Here is a 15,028-nt window from a genome sequence, read left to right as displayed (position 1 = left end):
GCTGCTCACTACGTCATCCCCACGTCTTCTCTGCACTTCTACACCGCCACTAAACACGCCGTGCGAGCTCTCACCATCACTCACCATCACTCACCATCACTCACCATCACTCACCAACACTCACCATCACTCACCATCACTCACCACGTGTCTCTGTGTAGTCTGGCTGCTCACTACGTCATCCCCACGTCTTCCCTGCACTTCTACACCGCCACTAAACACGCCGTGCGAGCTCTCACCATCACTCACCGTCACTCACCATCACTCACCACCACTCACCATCACTCACCACGTGTCTCTGTGTAGTCTGGCTGCTCACTACGTCATCCCCACGTCTTCCCTGCACTTCTACACCGCCACTAAACACGCCGTGCGAGCTCTCACCATCACTCACCGTCACTCACCATCACTCACCATCACTCACCATCACTCACCATCACTCACCACGTGTCTCTGTGTAGTCTGGCTGCTCACTACGTCATCCCCACGTCTTCTCTGCACTTCTACACCGCCACTAAACACGCCGTGCGAGCTCTCACCGAGGGCCTCCGCCAGGAACTTCGTGAGCAGAAGTCGCGGATTCGCATCTCGGTGAGATACACGCAGAGAGAGAGAGATAGATGGAGAGAGATACAGAGAGATACAGAGAGATACACAGAGAGAGATACACAGAGATACAGAGAGATAGAGAGAGATACAGAGAGAGATACACAGAGAGAGATACACAGAGATACAGAGAGATAGAGAGAGATACAGAGAGAGATACACAGAGAGAGATACACAGAGATACACAGAGATAGAGAGATACAGAGAGAGATACACAGAGATACAGAGAGATAGAGAGAGATACAGAGAGAGATACACAGAGAGAGAGATACTGAGAGATACACAGAGATAGAGAGATACAGAGAGAGATACACAGAGATAGATAGAGAGAGATACAGAGAGAGATACACAGAGAGAGATACTGAGAGATACACAGAGATAGAGAGATACACAGAGAGAGATACAGAGAGATACAGAGAGATAGAGAGAGATACAGAGAGAGATACACAGAGAGAGATACTGAGAGATACACAGAGATAGATACAGAGAGAGATACACAGAGATAGAGAGAGATACAGAGAGAGATACACAGAGAGAGATACTGAGAGATACACAGAGATAGAGAGATACAGAGAGAGATACACAGAGATACAGAGATATAGAGAGAGATACAGAGAGATACACAGAGAGAGATACTGAGAGATACACAGAGATAGAGAGATACAGAGAGAGATACACAGAGATACAGAGAGATAGAGAGAGATAGTGAGATACAGAGATACACAGAGGTACAGAGAGAGAGATAGAGAGTTACAGAGAGAGATACAGAGATACACAGAGAGAGATAGAGAGAGATACACAGAGAGAGATAGAGAGAGATACACAGAGATAGAGAGAGATACACAGAGATAGAGAGAAATAGAGAGATACACAGAAAGATACAGAGATACACAGAGATACAGAGAGATACACAGAGATAGAGAGATACAGAGAGAGATAGAGAGAGATACACAGACAGATATAGAGATACAGAGAGAGATAGAGAGATACACAGAGATACAGAGAGAGATAGAGAGAGATACACAGAGAGAGAGAGATAGAGAGAGATAGTGAGAGATGGAGAGAGATAGTGAGATACAGAGAGAGAGAGATACAGAGAGATAGAGAGAGATACACAGAGAGAGATAGAGAGAGATAGTGAGAGATGGAGATAGAGATACACAGAGATAGAGAGATACACGCAGAGAGAGAGATACACACACAGAGATACACAGAGATAGAGATACACAGAGATACACGTAGAGAGATATAGAGAGAGATAGAGAGATACACAGAGAGATAGAGAGGGATAGAGAGAGATATACACAGAGATACAGAGAGAGATAGAGAGATACACAGAGATACAGAGAGAGATAGAGAGATACACAGAGAGAGATAGAGAGAGATACACACACAGAGATAGAGAGAGATACACAGAGAGATAGAGAGATAGTGAGAGATGGAGATAGAGATACACAGAGATAGAGAGATACACGCAGAGAGAGAGATACACAGAGATACACAGAGATAGAGATACACAGAGAGATACAGAGAGAGATACACAGAGATAGATACAGAGATACACAGAGATAGAGATACACAGAGAGAGATACAGAGAGATAGAGAGAGATACACAGAGAGATACAGAGATACACACAGAGATACACAGAGATACAGAGAGAGATAGAGAGAGATACACAGAGTGAGATAGAGAGAGATACACAGAGAGATAGAGAGATACACAGAGAGAGAGATAGAGAGAGATACAGAGATACACAGAGATACAGAGAGAGATACACAGAGAGAGATAGAGAGACATACAGAGATAGATAGAGATACAGCGAGAGATAGAGAGATACAGAGAGATAGAGAGATACACAGAGATACAGAGAGAGATACAGAGATACACAGAGAGATAGAGAGATACACAGAGATGCAGAGAGATAGAGAGATACACAGAGATACAGAGAGAGATAGAGAGATAAACAGAGAGAGAGAGAGATACACAGAGAGAAAGAGAGATACACATAGATACACACAGAGATAGATAGAGAGATACACGGAGATAGAGAGATATAGAGAGATACACAGAGATAGAGAGAGACAAAGAGACAGAGATACACGGAGATAGAGAGAGATATACACGCAGAGATAGAGAGATGGAGAGATAGAGAGATACACGGAGATAGAGATACACGGAGATAGAGAGAGATAGAGAGAGATAGAGAGAGATACACGCAGAGATACAGAGAGAGATGGAGAGATACACACAGATACACAGAGAGAGATACACAGAGATAGAGAGAGATACACGCAGAGATAGAGACAGAGATAGAGAGAGATACACACAGAGATAGAGACAGAGAGAGATAGAGAGAGATGGAGAGATACACACAGAGATACACACAGAGATACACACAGAGATACACAGAGAGATACACGGAGATAGAGAGAGATGGAGAGTGATAGAGAGAGATAGAGATAGAGAGAGATAGATATACACAGAGATACACACAGAGATAGAGAGATACACGGAGAGAGAGATAGAGAGAGATACACGCAGAGATACAGAGAGAGAGATGGAGAGATACACACAGATACACAGAGAGAGATACACAGAGATAGAGAGAGATACACGCAGAGATAGAGATAGAGAGAGATAGAGAGAGATACACACAGAGATAGAGACAGAGAGAGATAGAGAGAGATGGAGATATACACACAGAGATACACACAGAGATACACAGAGAGAGAGACACGGAGATAGAGAGAGATAGATACACACAGAGATACACAGAGAGAGATACACGGAAATAGAGAGAGATGGAGAGTGATAGAGAGAGATAGAGAGAGATAGAGAGAGATAGATATACACAGAGATACACACAGAGATAGAGAGATACACGGAGAGAGAGATAGAGAGAGATACACACAGAGATAGAGACAGAGAGAGACAGAGAGAGATGGAGAGATACACACAGAGATACACACAGAGATACACAGAGAGAGAGACACGGAGATAGAGAGAGATAGATACACACAGAGATACACAGAGAGATACACGGAGATAGAGAGAGATAGAGAGCGATAGAGAGAGATAGAGAGAGATAGAGAGAGATATACACAGAGATACACACAGAGATAGAGAGATACACGGAGAGAGAGATAGACAGAGATACACACGGAGATAGAGCGAGAGATACAGAGATATATACACAGAGATACACACAGAGATACACAGAGAGAGATACACGGAGAGATAGAGAGAGATAGAGATACACACAGAGATACACGGAGATAGAGAGAGATACACAGAGATAGAGAGAGATAGAGAGATAGAGACAGAGATAGACAGAGATAGAGAGATACACACAGAGATAGAGAGAGATAGAGAGAGATACACAGAGATACACACAGAGATACACAGAGAGAGATACACGGATATAGAGAGAGACAGAGAGAGATAGAGAGAGATAGAGAGACAGAGAGAGATACACAGAGATAGAGCGATAGAGAGAGATAGAGAGAGACAGAGAGAGATAGAGAGAGATAGAGAGACAGAGAGAGATACACAGAGATAGAGAGATAGAGAGAGACAGAGAGAGACAGAGAGATACACAGAGATAGAGAGAGATACACACACAGAGATACACAGAGAGATACACACAGAGACACACACACAGATATACACACAGAGATACACAGAGAGAGAGAGACACACAGAGAGATACACAGAGATAGATACACAGAGAAAGAGAGAGATAGAGAGATATACTCACGTAAATACACAGAGATACACGGAGATAGAGAGATAGATACACAGAGAGATACACAGATACACAGAGAGATAGAGATATTGAGAGAGAGGTAAACACAGAGATACACAGAGAGACACACAAAGAGAGATACACAGAGATAGAGAGAGATACACACATAGATACACAGAGAGACACCGATACAGAGAGAGACACAGAGATACACACATAGATACACACAGAGAGATACACACACAGAGACACACAGATACACACACAGAGATACACACAGAGATACACACAGAGATATACACACAGAGATACATACACAGAGATACACGCACAGAGATACACACAGAGACACAGACACAGAGATACACACAGAGATATACACAGAGATACACACAGAGATACACACACAGAGATACACGCACAGAGATACACACATACACAGACACAGAGATACACACAGAGAGATACACAGAGATACACACAGAGATACACAGAGACACACACACAGAGATACACACACAGAGACACACACAGAGAGATACACACAGAGATACACACAGAGATACACACACAGAGATACACAGAGACACACAGAGATACACACAGAGATATACAGAGAGAGACACACACAGAGACACACACACAGAGATACACACACAGAGACACAGACACAGAGATACACACACAGAGATACACACAGAGAGACACACAGAGATACACACACAGATACACACAGAGATACACACACAGAGATACACACACAGAGATACACACAGAGATACACACACAGATACACACAGAGAGATACACACAGAGACACACACAGAGATACACACAGAGATACACACACAGAGATACACACAGAGATACACACACATAGATACACACACAGATACACAGAGACACACACACAGAGATACACACACAGAGAGACACACACAGAGAGACACACACAGAGATGCACACAGAGATACACACACAGAGATGCACACACAGATACACACACAGAGATACACACACACAGAGATACACACAGAGAGACACACACAGAGATACACAGAGATACACACACAGATACACACACAGAGATACACACACAGAGATACACACACAGAGATGCACACACAGAGATGCACACACAGAGATACACACACAGATACACACACAGATACACACACAGAGATACACACACAGAGATACACACACAGAGATACACACACAGATACACACACAGAGATACACACACAGAGATACACACACAGAGATACACACAGAGATACACACAGAGATACACAGAGAGACACACACACAGAGATACACACACACAGATACACACACAGAGATACACACACAGAGATACACACACAGAGATACACACAGAGATACACACACAGAGATACACACACAGAGATACACACACAGATACACACACAGATACACACACAGAGATACACACACAGAGATACACACAGAGATACACACACAGAGATACACACACAGAGATACACACACAGATACACACACAGATACACACACAGAGATACACACACAGAGATACACACACACAGATACACACACAGAGATACACACACAGAGACACACACAGAGACACACACACAGAGACACACACACAGAGATACACACACAGAGATACACACACAGAGATACACACACAGATACACACACAGAGATACACACAGAGATACACACACAGAGATACACACACAGAGATACACACACAGAGATACACACACAGAGATACACACACAGAGATACACACAGAGATACACACACAGATACACACACAGAGATACACACACACAGAGATACACACACACAGAGATACACACACAGATACACACACAGATACACACACAGAGATACACACACACAGATACACACACAGAGATACACACACAGATACACACACAGAGATACACAGAGATACACACACAGAGACACACACAGAGACACACACACAGAGACACACACACAGAGATACACACACAGAGATACACACACAGAGATACACACACAGATACACACACAGAGATACACACAGAGATACACACAGAGATACACACAGAGATACACACACAGATACACACACAGAGATACACACACAGAGATACACACACAGAGATACACACACAGAGATACACACAGAGATACACACACAGATACACACACAGATACACACACAGAGATACACACACAGAGATACACACACAGAGATACACACACAGATACACACACAGAGATACACACACAGAGATACACACACAGAGATACACACACAGAGACACACAAAGAGATACACACACAGATACCCACACAGATATGCACACACAGAGATACACACAAAGACACACACACAGAGACACACACATATACACACAGAGACACACACAGAGACACACACAGACACACACAGACACACACAGAGATACACACACAGAGATACACACAGAGATACACACAGAGATACACACACACAGAGATACACACACACAGAGATACACACAGAGATACACAGAGATACACACACAGAGATACACACACAGAGATACACACACAGAGATACACACACAGAGATACACACAGAGATACACACACAGAGATACACACAGAGATACAGAGACCAAGGGAGATGGAGAGAGATGTCGACTTTAGACTTTTATCACACACGTGTGTGTGTGTGAGATACACATGTGTGTGTGTGTGACTGTGTGTGACTGTGTGTGTGTGACTGTATGTGTGACTGTGTGACTGTAATATCAGAGTATCTCTCCGGGACTGGTCGAGACGGAGTTTGCTTACTGTGTGTCTGTGTGTGTGACTGTGTGTGACTGTGTCTGTGTGTGTGACTGTGTGTGACTGTAATCTCAGAGTATCTCTCCGGGACTGGTCGAGACGGAGTTTGCTTACTGTGTGTCTGTGTGTGTGACTGTGTGTGTGACTGTGTGACTGTGTGAGTTTGTGTGACTGTGTGAGTGTGTGTGACTGTGTGACTGTAATCTCAGAGTATCTCTCCGGGACTGGTCGAGACGGAGTTTGCTTACTGTGTGTCTGTGTGTGTGACTGTGTGTGTGTGACTGTGTGTGTGTGTGACTGTGTGACTGTGTGTGTGACTGTGTGTGACTGTGTGACTGTGTGACTGTGTGTGACTGTGTGACTGTAATCTCAGAGTATCTCTCCGGGACTGGTCGAGACGGAGTTTGCTTACTGTGTGTCTGTGTGTGTGACTGTGTGTGTGTGACTGTGTGTGACTGTGTGTGACTGTGTGTGTGACTGTGTGTGTGTAATCTCAGAGTATCTCTCCGGGACTGGTCGAGACGGAGTTTGCTTACTGTGTGTCTGTGTGTGTGACTGTGTGTGACTGTGTGTGACTGTGTGACTGTGTGACTGTGTGTGACTGTGTGACTGTGTGTGTGACTGTGTGTGACTGTGTCTGTGTGTGTGACTGTGTGTGACTGTAATCTCAGAGTATCTCTCCGGGACTGGTCGAGACGGAGTTTGCTTACCGGATGCATCGCAGTCAGCCCCAAGTGGCTGCCTCCTTGTACAGCAACATTAAGGTGAGGTGTTAACATTTATATTTATATATCCTGTGCATCATCATCATCACTATCATCATCATCATCACCATCATCACCACTACCATCACCATCATCACCACCACTATCATCATCATCACCATCATCACCATCATCATCATCACCACCATCATCATCACCACCACCAACACCATCACCACCATCACCACCATCACCACCATCACCACCATCACCACCATCATCACCATCACCATAACCACCACCATAACCACCATCACTACCACCACCACCATCACCACCATCACCATCATCATCACCACCACCACCATCATCACCATCACCATAACCACCACCATAACCACCATCACTACCACCACCACCGTCACCACCATCATCATCATCACCACCACCATCATCACCATCATCATCACCACCATCATCACCACTATCATCATCATCACCACCATCACCACCATCATCACCATCATCACCATAACCACCATCACCACCATCACTACCATCACTACCACCACCACCATCATCACCACCACCACCATCACCACCATCACCACCATCACCAACATCATCACCATCACCACCACCATCATCACCACCATCATCATCATCATCACCATCATCATCACCATCATCACCACCACTATCATCATCATCACCATCATCATCACCACCAACACCATCACCACCATCACCACCACCATCACCACCATCATCATCACCATCACCATAACCACCACCATAACCACCACCACCATCACCACCATCACTGTCACCATCACCACCATCATCACCACCATCATCACCACCATCATCACCACCATCATCATCACCACCATCACCACCATCACCACCATCACCACTACCATCACCACCACCATCATTACCACCATCACTATCACCACCACCATCACCACCATCACCATCATGACCACCACCACTACCACCATCACCACTACCACCAACACCACCATCACCACCATCACCATCGTGACCACCACCACTACCACCACCATCACCACCACCATCACCACCACCATCACCAACACCATCATCATCACCACCACCATCACCACCATCACCATCATCACCACCACCACTATCACCACCACCATCACCACCACCATCATCATCACCACCACCACCATCACCACCATCATCACCTTCACCACCATTACCATCACCACCATCATCACCACCACCACCATCACCACCACCATCATCACCATCACCACTATCACCACCATCACCACCATCACCACCATTATCACCAAGAACCAAGAATAATAATTTTATTGTTTTATATTTTTATTATTTTATTGTTTCCCTTCTACGTGGTGACTTTACCCAAAGAACCAAGAATAATAATTTTATTGTTTTATATTTTTATTATTTTATTGTTTCCCTTCCACGTGGTGACTTTACCGAAAGAACCAAGAAAAATAATTTTATTGTTTTACAATAATTTTATTGTTTTATATTTTTATTATTTTATTGTTTCCCTTCTACGTGGTGGTGACTTTACCAAAAGAACCAAGAATAATAATTTTAATGTTTTATATTTTTATTATTTTATTGTTTCCCTTCTACGTGGTGACTTTACCCAAAGAACCAAGAATAATAATTTTATTGTTTTATATTTTTATTATTTTATTGTTTCCCTTCTACGTGGTGGTGACTTTACCCAAAGAACCAAGAATAATAATTTTATTGTTTTATATTTTTATTATTTTATTGTTTCCCTTCTACGTGGTGGTGACTTTACCCAAAGAACCAAGAATAATAATTTTATTGTTTTATATTTTTATTATTTTATTGTTTCCCTTCTACGTGGTGGTGACTTTACCCAAAGAACCAAGAATAATAATTTTATTGTTTTACAATAATTTTATTGTTTTATATTTTTATTATTTTATTGTTTCCCTTCTACGTGGTGGTGACTTTACCCAAAGAACCAAGAATAATAATTTTATTGTTTTATATTTTTATTATTTTATTGTTTCCCTTCTACGTGGTGGTGACTTTACCCAAAGAACCAAGATTATGAATCCCTGCAGTCACGAAAGCTTTAAATCAAAAGTTATAAGTCAATTATTACCCACTACAATATCAATATCATGATGATGATGATGCTACTGATGATGCTGATGATGATGATGCTACTGATGATGATGTTGCTGCTTGATGCTGCTGATGATGATGATGCTACTGATGATGATGTTGCTGTTGTTGCTGATGCTGCTGATGATGCTGATGATGATGTTGCTGTTGTTGCTGACGCTGCTGATGATGATGATGCTACTGATGATGATGTTTCTGTTGTTGCTGATGCTGCTGATGATGATGATGCTACTGATGATAGTGATGTTGCTATTGTTGCTGATGATGCTGATGATGATGCTGATGCTACTGATGATGATGTTGCTGTTGTTGCTGATGATGCTGATGATGATGATGCTACTGATGATGATGTTGCTGTTGTTGCTGCTGCTGATGATGATGATGCTACTGATGATGATGTTGCTGTTGTTGCTGATGATGATGATGCTGATCCTCCTAATGATGCTGATGCTACTGATGATGATGATGATGCTGATGATGCTGATGATGCTGATGATGATGATGATGCTGATGATGCTGATGCTATTGACGATGCTGATGATGCTGATGATGATGATGATGCTGATGATGCTGATGCTATTGACGATGCTGATTATGATGTTGCTGATGATGCTGATGCTACTAATGATGCTGATGATGCTACTGATGATGATGTTGCTGTTGCTGCTGCTGATGATGATGATGCTGATGATGATGATGTTGCTGTTGTTGCTGATGATGATGAAGATGCTGATGATGTTGCTGATGATGATGATGCTGATGATGCTGATGATGCTATTGACGATGCCGATGATGCTGATGATGATGCTGCTGCTGATGATGATGATGCTGATGATGCCGATGATGCTATTGACGATGCTGATGATGCTGATGATGATGATGATTTTGTTTGTCCACTGTAGTGCCTTCAGCCTCAGGACATTGCCGCTGCAGTCCTGTACGTACTTAGTGCTCCTCCACACGTTCAGGTGACTCAGCCACTCAGCCACTCAGTCAGTCACTCAGTCAGTCACTCACTCAGTCAGTCAGTCACTCAGTCAGTCACTCAGTCACTCAGTCAGTCACTCAGTCAGTCACTCAGTCAGTCAGTCAGTCACTCAGTCAATCAGTGACTCACTCAGTCACTCAGTCAGTCACTCAGTCACTCAGTCAGTCACTCAGTCACTCAGTCAGTCACTCAGTAAGTCACTCAGTCAGTCACTCAGTCACTCAGTCAGTCACTCAGTCAGTCAGTCAGTCACTCAGTCAGTCAGTCAGTCACTCAGTCACTCAGTCAGTCAGTCACTCAGTCAGTCACTCAGTCACTCAGTCAGTCACTCAGTCACTCAGTCAGTCACTCAGTCACTCAGTCAGTCACTCAGTCACTCAGTCAGTCACTCAGTCAGTCAGTGACTCACTCAGTCACTCAGTCAGTCACTCAGTCACTCAGTCAGTCACTCAGTCAGTCACTCAGTCACTCAGTCAGTCACTCAGTAAGTCACTCAGTCAGTCACTCAGTCACTCAGTCAGTCACTCAGTCAGTCAGTCAGTCACTCAGTCACTCAGTCAGTCACTCAGTCACTCAGTCAGTCACTCAGTCACTCAGTCAGTCACTCAGTCAGTCACTCACTCAGTCACTCAGTCAGTCACTCAGTCAGTCACTCAGTCACTCAGTCAGTCACTCAGTCAGTCACTCAGTAAGTCACTCAGTCAGTCACTCAGTAAGTCAGTCAGTCAGTCACTCAGTCACTCAGTCAGTCACTCAGTCAGTCAGTCACTCAGTCACTCAGTCAGTCACTCAGTCAGTCACTCAGTCACTCAGTCAGTCACTCAGTCAGTCACTCAGTCAGTCACTCAGTCACTCAGTCAGTCACTCAGTAAGTCACTCAGTCAGTCACTCAGTCACTCACTCAGTCACTCAGTCAGTCACTCAGTCAGTCAGTCAGTCACTCAGTCAGTCACTCAGTCACTCAGTCACTCAGTCAGTCACTCAGTCACTCAGTCAGTCACTCAGTCACTCAGTCAGTCACTCAGTCACTCAGTCACTCAGTCAGTCACTCAGTCAGTCACTCAGTGACTCAGTCACTCAGTCAGTCAGTCAGTGACTCACTCAGTCAGTCAGTCAGTGACTCAGTCAGTCAGTCACTCAGTCACTCAGTCAGTCAGTCACTCAGTCACTCAGTCAGTCAGTCACTCAGTCACTCAGTCAGTCACTCAGTCAGTCACTCAGTCACTCAGTCACTCAGTCAGTCACTCAGTCACTCAGTCAGTCACTCAGTCAGTCACTCAGTCACTCAGTCAGTCACTCAGTAAGTCACTCAGTCAGTCACTCAGTCAGTCAGTCAGTCACTCAGTCAGTCAGTCACTCAGTCAGTCACTCAGTCACTCAGTCACTCAGTCACTCAGTCAGTCACTCAGTCACTCAGTCAGTCACTCAGTCAGTCACTCAGTCACTCAGTCAGTCACTCAGTCACTCAATCAGTCACTCAGTCACTCAGTCACTCAGTCAGTCACTCAGTCACTCAGTCAGTCAGTCACTCAGTCAGTCACTCAGTCAGTCACTCAGTCACTCAGTCAGTCACTCAGTCACTCAATCAGTCACTCAGTCACTCAGTCACTCAGTCACTCAGTCAGTCACTCAGTCACTCAGTCAGTCACTCAGTCAGTCAGTCACTCAGTCAGTCACTCAGTCACTCAGTCACTCAGTCAGTCACTCAGTGACTCACTCAGTCAGTCAGTCAGTGACTCACTCAGTCAGTCACTCAGTCACTCAGTCAGTCACTCAGTCACTCAGTCAGTCACTCAGTCAGTCAGTCACTCAGTCATTCACTCAGTCACTCAGTCAGTCACTCAGTCACTCAGTCACTCAGTCAGTCACTCACTCAGTCAGTCACTCAGTCAGTGACTCACTCAGTCAGTCACTCAGTCAGTCACTCAGTCAGTCAGTCACTCAGTCAGTCAGTCACTCAGTCACTCAGTCAGTCACTCAGTCACTCAGTCAGTCACTCACTCAGTCACTCAGTCACTCAGTCAGTCACTCAGTCAGTCAGTCACTCAGTCAGTCACTCAGTCATTCACTCAGTCACTCAGTCAGTCACTCAGTCACTCACTCACTCAGTCACTCACTCAGTCAGTCACTCAGTCACTCAGTCACTCAGTCAGTCACTCAGTCACTCAGTCACTCAGTCAGTCACTCAGTCACTCAGTCACTCAGTCAGTCACTCACTCAGTCAGTCACTCAGTCAGTGACTCACTCAGTCAGTCACTCAGTCAGTCAGTCACTCAGTCAGTCAGTCACTCAGTCACTCACTCAGTCAGTCACTCAGTCACTCAGTCAGTCACTCACTCAGTCACTCAGCCACTCAGTCAGTCACTCAGTCAGTCACTCAGTCAGTCAGTCACTCAGTCAGTCACTCAGTCATTCACTCAGTCACTCACTCAGTCAGTCACTCAGTCACTCAGTCAGTCACTCACTCAGTCACTCAGTCAGTCACTAAGTCAGTCAGTCACTCAGTCAGTCACTCAGTCATTCACTCAGTCACTCACTCAGTCAGTCACTCAGTCACTCAGTCACTCAGTCAGTCACTCAGTCACTCAGTCAGTCACTCAGTCACTCACTCAGTCACTCAGTCAGTCACTCACTCACTCAGTCACTCAGTCAGTGACTCACTCAGTCACTCAGTCACTCAGTCAGTCACTCAGTCACTCACTCAGTCAGTCACTCAGTCAGTCACTCAGTCAGTGACTCACTCAGTCACTCAGTCACTCAGTCACTCACTCAGTCACTCAGTCAGTCACTCAGTCACTCAGTCAGTCACTCAGTCACTCAGTCAGTCACTCAGTCAGTCACTCAGTCAGTGACTCACTCAGTCACTCAGTCACTCAGTCAGTCACTCAGTCACTCAGTGACTCACTCAGTCAGTCAGTCACTCAGTCAATCAGTCAGTCAGTCACTCACTCAGTCAGTCAGTCACTCACTCAGTCACTCAGTCACTCAGTCACTCACTCACTAAGTCACTCAGTCAGTCACTCAGTCAGTCAGTCGGTCACTCAGTCAGTCACTCAGTCAGTCAGTCAGTCACTCACTCACTCAGTCACTCAGTCAGTCAGTCACTCAATCAGTCACTCACTCAGTCACTCAGTCACTCACTCAGTCACTCAGTCACTCACTCAGTGACTCACTCAGTCACTCAGTCACTCAGTCAGTCACTCACTCAGTCAGTCAGTCAGTCACTCAGTCACTCAGTCAATCACTCAGTCAGTCACTCAGTCACTCACTCAGTCACTCAGTCACTCAGTCACTCACTCAGTCACTCAGTCACTCACTCAGTCACTCACTCACTCGCTCAGTCAATCCTATTAACTGTAGGGGATTTGAGAGATAGATAAATCTTATTAGCTGTAGGGTATTGAGAGAGATAAATCCTATTCGCTGTAGTGGTTTTGAGAGAGAGATAAATCTTATTAGCTGTAGGGTTATGAGAGAGAAATCCTATTAGTTTTAGGGGTTTTGAGAGAGAGATAAATCCTATTAGCTGTTGGGGTTTTGAGAGAGAGCGATAAATCATATTAGTTGTAAGGTTATGAGAGAGAAATCCTATTAGCTGTAGGGTTTTGAGAGAGATCAATCTTGTTAGCTGTAGGGTTTTGAGAGAGATAAATCCTATTAGCTGTAGGGTTTTGAGAGTGATCAATCTTATTACTTGTAGGGTTTTGAGAGAGATACATCGTATTAGTTGTAGGGTTTTGAGAGAGATAAATCTTATCAGCTGTAGGGTTTTGAGAGAGAGATGAATCTTATTAGCTGTAGGGTTTTGAGAGGGATAAATCCTATTAGCTGTAGGGTTTTGAGAGTGATCAATCTTATTAGTTGTAGGGTTTTGGGATAGATCAATCTTATTAGTTGTAAGGTTATGAGAGAGAAATCCTATTAGCTGTAGGGGTTTTGAGAGAGAGAGATCAATCTTGTTAGCTGTAGGGTTTTGAGAGAGATAAATCCTATTA

Source organism: Petromyzon marinus (genome assembly GCF_048934315.1).
Source record: "Petromyzon marinus isolate PM22_M1 ecotype Great Lakes invasive population chromosome 77 unlocalized genomic scaffold, UKy_Petmar_22M1.pri1.0 chr77_unloc.1, whole genome shotgun sequence".
NCBI lineage: Eukaryota > Metazoa > Chordata > Hyperoartia > Petromyzontiformes > Petromyzontidae > Petromyzon > Petromyzon marinus.
This window is presented reverse-complemented; position numbering follows the sequence as displayed.